Source organism: Palaemon carinicauda, chromosome 26 (genome assembly GCF_036898095.1).
Source record: "Palaemon carinicauda isolate YSFRI2023 chromosome 26, ASM3689809v2, whole genome shotgun sequence".
Taxonomy (NCBI): Eukaryota; Metazoa; Arthropoda; class Malacostraca; order Decapoda; family Palaemonidae; genus Palaemon; species Palaemon carinicauda.
Window position 1 is genome coordinate 87,042,175 of NC_090750.1, and position 14,978 is coordinate 87,057,152.

The following is a 14,978-nucleotide window of genomic DNA, read 5'->3' on the forward strand; positions in this document are numbered from 1 at the left end:
GATATGGGGCGTAAACACAGAAAACAAAAATGAAAGAACTAGAGGATATAGGTACAGTACAAAATTATAAAAGGAATGTTTGAGCAGGTTGCTACCACACCTTATTGGGGGTTAATAGCAGAAACAGGAATGTGGACAATTTAAAATAGAATAGAGTATAAAAAGGTGATGCTTTTTCATAATATCATAACATCAGATGATAACGATTAGTTGAGATAGTGGAAGACCAAATAAGGGAACCGTATGGGGAATGCTTGGGAAAAAAAGGTCGTATAGAAATATGGAAAAAATATGATATCAAAATTGAAGAGGAAGGAAAGTATAAAAAGCAAGAACTTAAGAAAGAAATAAAAAGCGAAGTGGTAGAAGAAACTAAAAGAAAATCGAAAAAAATAAAGCAGAAATTACCAAACTGAGGTTAGTACAGTAATGACAGAAGAGATTGCATAGGAGAACTTAACACTAAGGAAGCATTAATAGTTATAAAAACAAGGCTGAATATGATAGAATTAAAAGAAAATTAAGTATGAAAAGGATAAGCCTTGTGTTTTGTGTAGTGAGGCAGATGATACAGAGAATATGTTTAGCTGTAAGGAATTAAGAACTAAATATTCTTAAACCAAGGCAAACCTATATTAGGCAAGCCCTGGATGTTAGAAGGGAAAATATGCAAGGTGGGATGTCTGTGTTGTAAATAACTTATGGCAATTCATTTTCTGCAGATTGCAGCATTTTGCACATACGTTTCTAGTAGTGTGCCCACAAATTGCAATCATCGTGTTGTGGAGAGAACAACGAGGAACCAGAAACCAGCTGAGCTTCTGGCCTGCACCTAGATTCACTCAATTGTTATATGGAAAAGGTAATAGTTATACCATCTTTTGACACAGAATTATCAAATCCCAGAACGTCAATGAACAAATGGTCATAGTGTTTACGCTTAGCCAAGTTAGCTTACATTGTATTCTACTGTAATCCAAAACAAGAATAAGTGACGTTGAGCTTACAGGTGGACGATAGTCTGCTACAGTTAAGGAGCTAGCCGGAGCTAGCCTAGCCTACGGTAGCCAATATGATTTCTATTTTGGATTTTGGCCATAGATTAAGGCAAAAAGGTAATGGAACGTGTGGTGTATGTATGATAGCGGCCACCTGGATGTATTATTATGTCTAACTTGGAATACGGCAAAAGTTCAAAGTTGGAGCAAATGTTTTTTTGTTGACCAGGCCGACATGAGTCTTTTTTAAATATTTAACTTAGCCGGTGAATATATAATAGCTGCTGCTCCAGCGGCTCGACAGAAAAACACACAAAAACTCGCGAGCGATCGCTATGAAGGTTGCGGGTGTGCCCACCAGCGCCAACTATCGGCCAGATACCGCATATGCATGTAAACAAGCCTCAATTCTTCTCTGTCGGCCTTAACGACAAGACGTATCATTACTCGCTGTATAACCTGGAGTTTTCTCAACAGACTTGGTGAAGTACTTCATTTTGGTTTGAGCTTTCGCAGTGCAGGTGTTTTTCTTCAACTTAACTCTTGAACTCTTTTTTGGACAGATTTAATTGTTGAGGACTTGGATTGTTTTTTGGACTTTCTTTGACTAATTCAAAATGGCTGACGCTTCTCAAGTTCCTAGATTTCGTAAGTGTAATGCTAGGGATTGCAATAGGCGTCTTCCAAAGGCCTCTCTCGACCCACATACTGTGTGTTCTAATTGTCGGGGTAAAACCTGTCAATTAGGAGATCGGTGTGAGGAATGCGTGGGCCTTTCGGAATTCGATTGGCTCGAATATGACAAATATTCTCGTAAGCTAGAGAGAGATAGGGTGAGGAGGAGTTCCTCTAGATCAGTAGATTTTTCCTCTCCCCATGCCCCTGAACCTAATCCTTCCCCTGTAGTGGTTGTGCCTGAACCCCCTACTGGCACTCAGGAACCATCAATGCGGGACATGTTACTTGCCATTCATGCTTTGGGTGAAAGAGTTGAGTCGTTAGCTACAGATCGTAATCAACTCATGGGGGACGTTAAAGAGCTAAAGTGTCAGAGTGCCACAGCGGAAAATCGTGGGAAAGTGATTAGTGCGCAAAGTGTTTTCAGTGTTGCGACCGAGGGTTCGTCTGTTCGTGCCTGTCGTTCGCCTAGTCCGAGACCTCTTGCAAGCTCCCAAGCCCAGGGGAGAAGTAATGTCGTACGACTTATGGGTTCGAGAGGCCTTGGTCAGCGAACAGACGTTCCCTCTATGGTAACAGGCGTGTCTCATCAAGACCGCCCCTACCATAAGACGAGAGAGACCATTTTCTCCTCGTCATCCGAAGGCTTTTCGCATAAGAAACCGTGGAGCAAGGTTTCAAGGCCCTTGAAGCGAAAGTCGGTCCCTTCAGGACAGGTCCAGCGTCCTGGTTGTAGCCATTGGGACAGCTCTGACCCTTTACAGTCATCGGAAGACTGCTCGCCGCCTAAGCAGCAACGTTACACAGGCTCAGAGAGTCTTGGTGTAGGCAAGGTTGTGTAGTCTCAGACGTTAACCCCGTCTTTTACCGCACCCATTCCCGTTGATCCTAAATGGGTTGTACTGCAAGACATGCAGATCAAGCTCGCCTCCCTTATGGAAGACTATTCTGCTGAAAAGGTTCACGATGATCCTCGCCGCTTAGCTAATCGAGATCCTGGCCTTCAGCCGCCAAAACGAGCCTTTGCTCGTCCTGTTGACGTTGGCGTTGCTAAGTCACGTCAATCACGCTTTGTAGAGCCTCACTCGATGCAGTCACGTGTTGACTTTCAGCCGCATATGGACGTTCAGCCACTTCCTAATGCTCTTGTTGACGTTCAGGACGTTCGCCAACCAGCGGAGTTGACTTGTTTTGACGCTGAGCGTCAACCACCGCAGTCTAGAGTTGTTTTGACTGCTCAGTCTAGGCAGTCAAAACAGTCTCGAGTTGTCGTCGAGCGTCCTCCCGCTCCTGTTGTTGTTGACAGTCAGGCTGTTAAGCAGTTACACGACGTAGCGTCCTGGACTGCTACTGATGCACCAGTGCGTGTGGTCTCTGCGTGTCAAGCATTGCCAACCCCTTTGCTTGTTACTCAGCAGTTGTCGGATGAAGATCCTTCAGATGAGGACGTTGCTGACCCTCATCATGATGATCATCCTTCGGATGTAGACGAACCTAGAACGGTTCCTCCTTCAATGGACTTTAAGAAAGTCATGTTAATTTTCAAGGAGCTTTTTCCCGATCACTTTGTTACCGTTGCTCCTCGTTCGCCACCGTCTGAGTTTGCTCTAGGCTTACCTGCTAACATGCCAGCCTTTACTAAGCTAGTGCTTTCTCGCTCTTCTAAGAGAGCTTTACGACTTTTAGGCGACTGGTTGGATACCAGGAGGAGTTTGGGGAAGATGGCCTTTGCCTTCCCTCCGTCTAAGCTCTCGTCTAGATCGAGCGTCTGGTATGCCACGGGAGAAGTTCTCGGCTAGCCATGAGACGCTCGAAGATTAGTTGGTCCTCCTCGGACCTTGACCATCTGCTGAAAGGCGTATACAGGGCCTTTGAAGTTTTCAACTTCCTTGACTGGTCATTAGGAGCTTTAAGTAGGAAAATCTCGTCGGCTGATAGAGATGTTTCCTTACTGATAATGTCATGTATGGATAAAGCCATCCGCGATGGTTCCAATGAGCTCGCCTCCTCTTTTACGTCGGGAGTCTTAAAGAAGCGAGAGTCCCTTTGCTCTTTTCTTTTGGCAGGAGTTACTCCCTGTCAGAGATCAGAACTGCTCTTTGCTCCCTTATCAAAGTCTTTGTTTCCGCAACAATTGGTTAAGGACATAGCTTCTTCGTTTGTGCAGAAGGACACCCATGACATGATGGCGTCCTCTGCTCGCAAAGGGACTCCTTCTACATCCTTTGCTGTAAGACCCAGGATCGAGACTCCGGCATCCAGATTTATCCCGCCCTTTCGTGGCAGAGCTCCCAGCAGGGGAAGTACTCGTGCCGAGGGAAAGAGAGGAAAGAAGAGAGGAGCCAAGTCCTCACGTGGCAGAGTCTGACTGCCCACAGCCTCAGACAGCGGTAGGAGCCAGATTGAAGAGCTTCTGGCAGGCCTGGGAGAAGAGGGGCGCAGACCAACAGTCTGTTCGGTTGCTCAGAGAGGGGTACAAAATTCCATTTGTACGCAAACCTCCTCTAGTGACAACTCCCATCGACCTCTCTCCCAGGTACCGAGAGGAGTCAAAGAGACAAGCCCTAAACCTAGAAGTGTCTCTGCTGCTAGAGAAGGGAGCGGTGGTGAAAGTCTCGGACCTTCAATCACCGGGGTTTTACAACCGTCTCTTCCTAGTCCCAAAGAAGGCAGGAGGTTGGAGACCGGTGCTAGACGTCAGTGCGCTCGACGTTTTTGTTACGAAAACAAAGTTCACTATGGAGACCACGAAGTCAGTCTTAGCAGCGGTCAGAAAGGGAGACTGGATGGTCTCTCTCGACCTACGAGATGCGTACTTCCACATTCCTATACACCCAGATTCCCAACCGTTTCTGAGGTTTGTTTTCAGGAATGTGGTATACCAGTTTCGGGCCCTGTGCTTTGGCCTAAGTCCTGCTCCTCTCGTGTTTACGAGGCTCATGAGGAATGTGGCAAAATTCCTCCATTTATCGGGAATCCGAGCCTCCCTGTACTTGGACGACTGGCTTCTCAGGGCTTCGTCCAGTCATCGCTGTCTGCAGGATCTTCATTGGACATTGGATCTGACCAAGGAATTGGGACTTTTGGTCAACCTAGAAAAGTCCCAGCTGATTCCATCCCAAACTATACTGTATTTAGGGATGGAGATTCGCAGTCCAGTTTTTCGGGCTTTTCCGTCTGCCACCCGAATAGATCAAGCCCTGCTCAAAGTCCAACTAATGTTGAAGAGAGAACGTTGCTCAGTCAGGAATTGGATGAGTCTAGTAGGAACTCTATCATCCCTGGAGCAGTTTGTCTCGCTAGGAAGACTACACCTTCGGCCTCTCCAGTTCCATCTAGCCTTTCACTGGAACAAGGACAAGACGTTAGAGACGGTCTCAATCCCGGTCTCCGAACCAGTAAAGGCATGCCTGAAATGGTGGAACAACAATATCAGTCTGAGAGAGGGACTTTCCCTAGCAGTTCAGAACCCAAACCACGTACTATTCTCAGACGCGTCGGATTTGGGTTGGGGTGCGACCCTGGACGGTCGGGAATGCTCAGGTCTGTGGACCTCAAGTCAGAGGAGCATGCACATCAACGGCAAGGAGCTTTTGGCAGTCCACTTGGCCTTGATGAAATTCGAAAGTTTCCTTCGAAACAAAGTGGTAGAGATCAACTCCGACAATACCACAGCCTTGGCGTACATCTCCAAGCAAGGAGGCACACACTCCCTCACTCTGTACGAGATCGCAAGGGACCTGCTCATTTGGTCAAGAGATCGAGGCATCTCCCTGTTAACGAGGTTTATCCAGGGCGACTTGAACGTCTTAGCAGACTGTCTCAGTCGGAGGGGTCAGGTAATTCCTACGGAATGGACCCTCCACAAGGACGTGTGCAAGAGTCTTTGGGCGACTTGGGGTCAACCCACCATAGACCTCTTTGCCACCTCGATGACCAAGAGACTTCCAATCTATTGCTCTCCAGTCCCAGACCCAGCAGCAATACACATAGACGCATTTCTCCTAGATTGGTCTCATCTGGACTTATATGCATTCCCACCATTCAAGATTGTCAACAAGGTACTGCAGAAGTTCGCCTCTCACGAAGGGACAAGGTTGACGTTGGTTTCTCCCCTCTGGCCCGCGAGAGAGTGGTTCACCGAGGTACTTCGATGGCTGGTAGACTTTCCAAGAAGTCTTCCTCTAAGGGTAGATCTGTTACGTCAGCCCCACGTAAAGAATGTCCATCAAAGCCTCTCCGCTCTTCGTCTGACTGCCTTCAGACTATCGAAAGACTCTCAAGAGCTAGAGGCTTTTCGAAGGAGGCAGCCAGTGCGATTGCAAGAGCGAGGAGAGCTTCTACCATTAGAGTATACCAGTCGAAGTGGGAAGTCTTTTGAGACTGGTGCAAGTCAGCATCTGTGTCCTCGTCCAGTACCTCTGTAGCCCAAATCGTAGATTTTCTTTTACATCTGAGAAAGGTTCGCTCCCTATCAGCTCCCACGATTAAGGGCTACAGGAGCATGTTGGCTTCGGTCTTTCGACATAGAGGCTTAGATCTTTCCAACAATAAAGATCTCCAAGATCTCCTTAAGTCTTTCGAGACCTCTAAGGAACGTCGTTTGGCAACTCCTGGATGGAACTTAGACGTGGTCCTAAGGTTCCTCATGTCAGACAGGTTTGAGCCATTACATTCAGCCTCCCTGAAGGATCTCACCCTCAAGACACTTTTCCTAGTGTGCTTGGCTTCGGCTAAAAGGGTCAGTGAACTTCATGCCTTCAGTAAGAACATCGGCTTTTCTACAGAAAAAAAAGCCACTTGTTCACTTCAACTTGGTTTCCTGGCCAAAAATGAACTGCCTTCTCATCCTTGGCCTAAATCTTTTGATATTCCTTGCTTATCAGAGATCGTAGGCAACGAACTGGAAAGAGTATTATGTCCTGTTAGAGCTCTTAAGTTCTATTTAGCTCGTACTAAGTCATTACGAGGTAAATCTGAGGCATTATGGTGCTCAGTTAAGAAACCTTCATTGCCTATGTCAAAGAATGCTTTGTCATATTTTATCAGATTTTTAATACGAGAAGCTCATTCTCACTTGAATGAGAAAGACTGATGTTTGCTTAAGGTTAAGACGCACGAAGTTAGAGCTATAGCAACCTCCGTGGCCTTCAAGCAAAATAGATCTCTGCAAAGTATTATGGACGCGACTTTTTGGAGAAGCAAGTCAGTGTTCGCGTCATTTTACTTAAAAGATGTCCAGACTCTTTACGAGGACTGCTACACACTGGGTCCATTTGTTGCAGCGAGTGCAGTAGTGGGTGAGGGTTCTACCACTACATTACCCTAATTCCAATATCCTTTTTAATCTGTCTCTTGAAATGTTTTTAATATTGTTTTTTGGGTTGTACGGAAGGCTAAGAAGCCTTTCGCATCCTGGTTGATTTAGCGGGTGGTCAAAGTCATTTCTTGAGAGCGCCCAGATTAGGGGTTTAATGAGGTCCTGTTTGTATGGGTTGCAGCCCTTGATACTTCAGCTCCTGGGAGTCTTTCAGCATCCTAAGAGGATCGCTGGGCTTCGTGAGGAAGACAGACTTACAAGGCAGAGTAATCGTCTAAGTCAACTTCCTTACCAGGTACCTATATATTTGGGTTTTGTTATATTATAACTGTCAAAAACTCTAAGCATATACGCTGTAAACTTAATTAACTCTGGTCTCTACCCACCACCTTGGGTGTGAATCAGCTATTATATATTCACCGGCTAAGTTAAATATTTAAAAATGATATTTTAATTATAAAATAAATTTTTGAATATACTTACCCGGTGAATATATAAATTAAAGGCCCTCCCTTCCTCCCCAATAGAGACGCAGCGGGACGAGAAGAATTGAGGCTTGTTTACATGCATATGCGGTATCTGGCCGATAGTTGGCGCTGGTGGGCACACCCGCAACCTTCATAGCGATCGCTCGCGAGTTTTTGTGTGTTTTTCTGTCGAGCCGCTGGAGCAGCAGCTATTATATATTCACCGGGTAAGTATATTCAAAAATTTATTTTATAATTAAAATATCATTTTATGGTTTCATTGTAGTGTATTTCAGGGCAATGTAACCTAGGAAAACAACTACTTTTTCTTATAGAAAAAATTACGCTCTCTTCGAAAATGACACTCGTTCCCATCGCAAATGAATAGTTTCAGAAATATATATCTATATCCTCTGATAATGGGGGACCACGAGTGGGAACTCGGGGTTTTGGGTGGGGAAAACATACTGGGGAATCGATATATAAATGTAAAACAAGCCTTTTCTTCTCTATACATTACCTTCTTTAAATTATAATAACCAGAGGAAAATACAAAACATTATATCTGGATAAACTTTGGAGGCGCCGTTGCAAAGATTGTGTCATGAAAAAATACAGTAACCAGTGCTGCCAACGTCCGATGTATATCAAATGTTATTTTGTGACCTGTCATACTACTAGGCTAGGTTAGGTGGGTTTGTTAGGTTCTGTGCCCTTTTTGTACTTTTTATATATTGAGTAAAACCTATATGGAGAAATTATTTAAAATACGTATGGAAATATCTATCATTGCCATCGTTATTAATGTCAGCGTGCCGTTGGTAACTCTGTGTACCATACGTCAACGTTGGTAACACTGTGTATTATTGGTAACGTTGCTAATGTACATTCGTAAGAGAAGTGACACCGTGCAACTTAAAGTTAGCCGAATTGGGTGATCTGTTGGTTTCTGATTGAAATGAACATCAAATTCGGTTAAATCACGTTATTTACTGTAGGAAAACATATTTTTAAATATTTAACTTAGCCGGTGAATATATAATAGCTGCAACTCTGCGGCTCGACAGAAAACACACTCAAAAACTCGCGAGCGATCGCTATGAAGGTTGCGGGTGTGCCCACCAGCGCCACTATCGGCCAGATACCACTCTTGCATGTAAACAAACCCTTCAATTCTTCTCTGTCGACGTTGACGACAAGACGTATCAATACTCGCTGTAGAACCTGGAGTTTTCTCAACATATTTGGTGAAGTACTTCATTTTGGTTTGAGCTTTCGCAGTGCAGGTGTTTTATCTTCATCTTAAATCTTGAACTCGTTTTTGGATAGATTTAATTTTTGATGACAAGAGAGAGAGTATGGACTTTCTTTGACTTTTAAATGGCCGACCCTTCCCTTAGACGGAAGTGTGTTTTAGGCTTTTAGCAATTATCTTATCACGTTATAAATTAATTATAGATTTTCCTCTATATATTTTATATCTCATCCGCCTTTATTAGGCCTCTTCGATTAGCTTTCCATTTATAATAAACATCAAAATAAATTTTAATGATTTGTTTATATGCGACCTTTCCTGAGAGTAGACGGTCCTAACTTGGAAACCGAAGTTAAACAACGTTGAGCCCTTTTCAATCGTAAATAACTTTTACAGAGCTAATGATTTAAAACTTATTAAATGAAATATTTTTAGTAAATATTTTATGATAGTTTTTTTCTTTGAATAGTCTTCGTACTGTTTCAAAGATGAACTAACGTTTAGTTTATTTATGCTACGCAGTTTGCGCTCTATCGTTACGATAGAGAGAGAGAGTATCACGGTTTCACTTTGCAGAAAGAGTAAATCGATTCTGACGTTTTGTTCTTTTTTCTTTCAAAGCTTAAATGTTTTAAAGACTATTTTAAAGGAACTTTTAATTGAAAAACCTTTCAGTTTTTTCCTTTGGTCAAATAACATGTTTATTGACGAAAGGTAAGTGGGCTCTTCTCTTCGGTGCGAAATCAAGAGAGAGAGAGAGAGAGAGAGATAGAGACGGAGAGAGAGAGAGGAGAGAGAACGTTCCGATCTTTATCTCGTCCCAAGCGAGTAACGTTGTTCTCGAGTTACTCTCGTCCCTAGTCTCTGTACGGGGAGAAAGGATAAAACATTTTTAGTTTTTATTCTCGTCCCAAGGCACTGTACGGTGAGAGATTGAAAACGTAGTTTTGAATGAACTAGTGTTTAGTCTCTTCCCCAGCCACTGATTTTTTTTATCTTAAAATATGTTTACTGTTTTTTGCTGGTACAGTGATACCTCGGTAGTCGAACGACTCTATACTCGAACAATTCGGAGTTCGACCAAAATTTTCGAGAAATTTTTGCTGCGGTGCTCGACCAAAAATTCGGTACTCGACCAGCCGAACACGTGACGACCGCATGGGCTTTGTGATGATCGCGCCATCTCGGCCACTCTCGCTTGTTCGGGAAGCATCAGTTCTCTCGAGAGCGTCACTCAGACAACGCGCGATCAGCATTCGTTGTGATTTAGTGATTTTCAGTGCTTTTAATTGCTTTTTTAGCTTTCATAATGAGTCCCAAGAAAGTAATGAGTGTTAAGGGGAAGGAGAAGAGGAAAACAGTGCGAACAACGATCGAGTTGAAGAAGGAAATTATAGCGAAATATGAGAATGGTGTACGAGTGTCCGATTTAGCGGTAGAATACGGAATGGCGAAGTCGACCATTTCTACGTTTTTAAAGCATAAAGAAATGATTAAGAAGGCGAATGTTGCAACGGGAGTTACGGCGGTAACTAAGCAAAGGCCACAAGTGATTGAGGAGATGGAAAAGTTGCTTTTAATATTTATTAAAGAAAAACAGTTGGCCGGGGAAAGTGTTAGTGAAGCGTTCATTTGTGAAAAAGCGTTGCATATCTATGAAGAATTAGTGAAGAAAAGTCCGAGTACCAGTGAAAGTGATTCATTTACATTTAAAGCGAGCAGGGGTTGGTTTGAAAAGTTTCGTAATAGAACAGGTATTCATCGTGTTACTAGGCATGGGGAGGCAGCTAGTTCGGATCAAATTGCAGCCGATAAATACGTGGGGGAATTCGATCGGTACATAAATGAACAAAATTTGATCGCACAACAAGTCTTTAATTGTGATGAGACTGGGTTATTTTGGAAGAAAATGCCAGCCAATACGTACATTACCAAGGACGAGACGAAGATGCCAGGTCACAAGCCAATGAAAGATAGGCTAACATTGTTGCTGTGTGCAAATGCAAGTGGCGATTGCAAGATCAAACCCTTGTTAGTGTACCACTCGGACAACCCCCGGGTGTTCAAACGAAATAATATTTGTAAAAGTGCACTACCAGTTATGTGGCGCTCGAACACTAAATCTTGGGTCACAAGACAATTCTTTACTGAGTGGATAAACGAAGTGTTTGCCCCCCAGGTTAAGGCTTACCTCATTGAAAAGAGCTTGCCAATGAAATGTCTTCTGGTTATGGACAATGCTCCTGCACATCCTCCAGGTCTCGAGGATGACTTGAAAGAAGAATACAGCTTTATCAAAATCAAATTCTTGCCCCCCAATACTACTCCCATACTCCAGCCCATGGACCAACAGGTCATTTCAAACTTCAAAAAACTCTATACCAAGGCCCTTTTCAGAAAGTGTTTTGAAGTGACCAGTGACACGAAGTTGACCCTAAAGGAATTCTGGAAGGAACACTTCAGCATCCTCAACTCTGTTAACATGATTGACCAAGCTTGGCGAGGTGTGACCTATAGGACATTGAACTCTGCCTGGCGTAAGCTGTGGCCATCATGTGTCACAGAGAGGGAGTTTGAAGGTTTCCAACCAGAGGCGGGTCCAAGCACTGCTACCCCTGTAATTTCTGATGACACTGATGTCGTTGAGGAAATTGTTGTCATGGGCAGGAGTTTGGGGCTTGAGGTCGACAAGGATGATATTGATGAGCTTGTAGAAAGCCATTCTACCGAGTTGACTGTGGAGGAATTGTTGCACCTGCAACAACAACAGCAGCAGGATCTGATTGTGGAGCAGGAATCTTCAGAAGAGGATGAGGTAAGGGAGGATGTTCCAAGTTCTCTCATCAATGAAATTTGTTCCAAGTGGGCAGATGTGCAGGCTTTTGCTGAAAAATACCACCCAGAAATTGCAGTAGCAAACCGGGCAGTGCATATGTTTAATGATAGTGTCATGTATCATTTTCGAAGAATACTGCAGAGGAGGAAGAAACAATTAACAATAGACCAGTTTTTCACAAAAGAAAAGAAAGCTGCTACATCAAAGCCTGTTTCTCCTCCAAAGAAGAGACAAAGAAGAGAAGAAACCCCTGAAATAGATCTGCCCACCCTTTCATTGGAGAGAGAAACAACTCCTGAAGGAGAACTACCCCGCCACATCATGGAAGGGGACTCTCCTTCCAAGCAGTAACCTCCCCCTTCCATCCTCTCCACATCCATCCCTGTATGCCATCGAACCGCTGCTCAAAGGTATGTTCACTACAGTACAGAAAATGGTTTAAAATTGTTTTATTTTAGTACAGTAAATGGTTTAAAATTGTTTTATAGGATTTTCTGACCAATTTCATACACATTTAGATAATTATTGTTGTTTAGGTACACGTTTTATTAATATTTTGGGCCTGTTCGAGTGCTTGGGAACGGAATAGAATATATACCATTATTTCTTATGGGGAAAAAAAATTCGGTACTCGAACAAATCGGAGGTCGAACACGGATCTCGAACGGATTATGGTCGAGTACCGAGGTATCACTGTATTAATGTGCTTACATTATACGACTGATTTCGCAATTACAACCTTTTGATGAGGGTAGAATTGCGTGCTTCAGGTAGAAATCAGTTTTATTAATACCTAATGTGAATTGTTAAAAAATTCGATTTCAGTGAAATAAGTGCAAAACAGAAAATCGTAGTGATAAAGTGATATTGCGCAAAGTGTTATCAGTGTTGCGACCGAGGGTTCGTCTGTTCGTGCCTGTCGTTCGCCTAGTCCGGGACCTCTTGCAAGCTCCCAAGCCCAGGGGAGAAGTAATGTCGTACGACTTATGGGTTCGAGAGGCCTTGATCAGCGAACAGACGTTCCCTCTATGGTATCAGGTGTATCTTACCAAGATCACCCCTACCATAAGGCGAGAGAGACGATTTTCTCCTCGTCATCCGAAGGCTTTTCGCATAAGAAACCGTGGAACAAGGTTTCGAGGCCCTTTAAGCGAAAGTCAGTCCTTTCAGGACAGGTCCAGCGTCCTGGTTTTAACTATTAAGGACAGCTCTGACCCTATGCATTCATCGGAAGACTGCTCGCCGCCTAAACAAAAGCGTAACACAGACTCCGAGAGTCTTTTTGTAGGCAAGGTTTTGCAGTCACAGACGTTACCCTCGTCTCTTACCGCAACCATTCCCGTTGATCCTAAATGGGTTGTACGGCAAGACATGCAGAATAAGCTTGCCTCCCTTATGGAAGACTATTCTGCCGATAAGTCCGTTGAGCCTAGCCGTTTATCTCATCGAGATCCTGGCCTTCAGTCACCCTAACGTTCCTTTGTGCGTCCTGTTGACGTTGGCGTAGCCAAGTCACGTCAGCCAGGTTGTTTAGAACCACACTCGATGCGGTCTCGTGTGGATTTTCAGCCACATTTGGACGTTAGGCCACTTGCTGATGCTCCTGTTGACGTTCAGGACGTTCGCCAACAATCGGAGTTGACTTGTTTTGACGCTGAGCGTCAACCTCCGCATTCTAGAGTTGTTTTGACTGCTCAGTCTAGGCGGTCAAAGCAGTCTCGAGTGGACGCTGTGCGTCCTCACGCACCTGTTGTTGTGGACAGTTCACAGACTGTCAAGCAGTTACATGACGTTGCGTCCTGGTCCGCTACTAATGCACCAGTGCGTGTGGACTCTGCTTGTAAAGCATTGCCACCACGGTAGGTCTCTCCCTTGCTTGAGACTCGGCTATTGTCGGACAAGGTTCCTTCAGATGAGGAAGTTGCTGTTCCCCCTCCTACTGATATTCCCTTGAGGCCTCTGTCAGACGGAGAAGAGCCTAAAGCTGCTTAGCCCTCTATGGACTTTAAATAAATCATGCTGATTTTTAAGGATCTTTGTCCGGATCTTTTTGTAACTGCTGCACCTCGTTCGCTTAAACGTCAGAGCTTACACTAGGCCCAGCTACTTCGAAGCCGTTGTTTTATAAGCTAGTGCTCTCTCGCTCTTCTAAGAGAGCTTTACGTTTGCTAGGCGACTGGTTTATCACCAGGAGGAGTTTGGGGGAGACAGCCTTTGCTTTCCCTTCTTTTAAGCTGGCTTATAGAGCGAGAGTCTGATATGACACGAGAGAAGTTCTCGGCTTGGGAGTTCCTGCCTCTGCCCAGATAGACTTCTCAAACCTCATAGACTCTCCCTGGCGCCTGGCCATGAGACGCTCCAAGATTTTACTGGTCGACTTCAGAGCTATTTTCGAGCCTTTGAAGTTTTGCTGTACAATTATGTCATGCATAAACAAGGCTTTCAGGGATGGCTCCAATGATCTGACTGCCACGTTCTCTGCAGGAACAAGACTATCAGGGATGGCTCCAATGATTTGGCAGCCATGTTCACTGCAGGAGTACGTAAGAGGCAAGTGCGCTCAATGTGTTCATTGTCAAGACAAACTTCACGATGAAGTCTACCAGGCTGTCTTGACAGCATTTATGGAAGGCGACTGGATGGTCTCTCTCGACCTTCAGGAGGCATACTTCCACATTCCTATACACCCGGATTCCCAACCGTTTCTGAGGTTTGTTTACAGGAATGTGGGGTACCAGTTTCGAGCCCTGTGCTTTGGCCTCAGTCCTGCGCCTCTCGTGTTTACGAGGCTCATGAGGAATGTGGCAAAATCCCTCCATCTATCGGGGATCCGAGCCTCCCTGTACTTGGACGACTGGCTTCTCAGAGCATCGTCCAGTCTTCGCTGTCTGCAGGATCTACATTGGACGTTGAGTCTGGCCAGGGAGTTGGGACTTTTGGTCAACCTAAAAGTCCCAACTGATCCCATCCCAGATTATTCTATATTTGGGGATGGAGATTCGCAGTCAAGCCCTGCTCGAAGTCCAACTAATGCTGAAACAAAACGTTTATTCAGTCAGGAGTTGGAACAGTCTCGTAGGGACTCTCTCATCCCTGGAGCAGTTTGTCTCACTAGGGAGACTACACCTTCTGCCTCTCCGGTTCCATCTAGCCTCTCACTGGAACTAGGACAAGACATTAGAGACGGTATCATTCCCAGTCTCCGAACCAGTAAAGGCATGCCTGAAATGGTGGGACAGCAATATCAGTCTGAGAGAGGGACTATCCCTAGCAGTCAAGAACCCAAACCACGTGTTGTCCTCAGACGCGTCGGATTTGGGTTGGGGTGCGACCCTGGACGGTCGGGAATGCTCGGGTCTGTGGACCTCAAGTCAGAAGAGCATGCACATCAACGGCAAGGAGCTATTAGCAGTCCACTTGGCCT

At 44.6% G+C, this 14,978-nt stretch overlaps 1 protein-coding gene across 1 annotated transcript in view; it reads left to right on the plus strand.

The window, feature by feature from the left end:
* The first annotated feature begins 709 nt into the window (after window positions 1-709).
* The window catches only part of LOC137620264 (ATP synthase mitochondrial F1 complex assembly factor 1), a 64,973-nt gene continuing 50,704 nt past the window's right edge, over window positions 710-14,978 (plus strand). The window contains exon 1 of the mRNA XM_068350503.1: window positions 710-862. The gene's annotated coding sequence lies outside the window, so the exon portion shown is untranslated. The remainder of the gene's footprint in view (window positions 863-14,978) is intronic.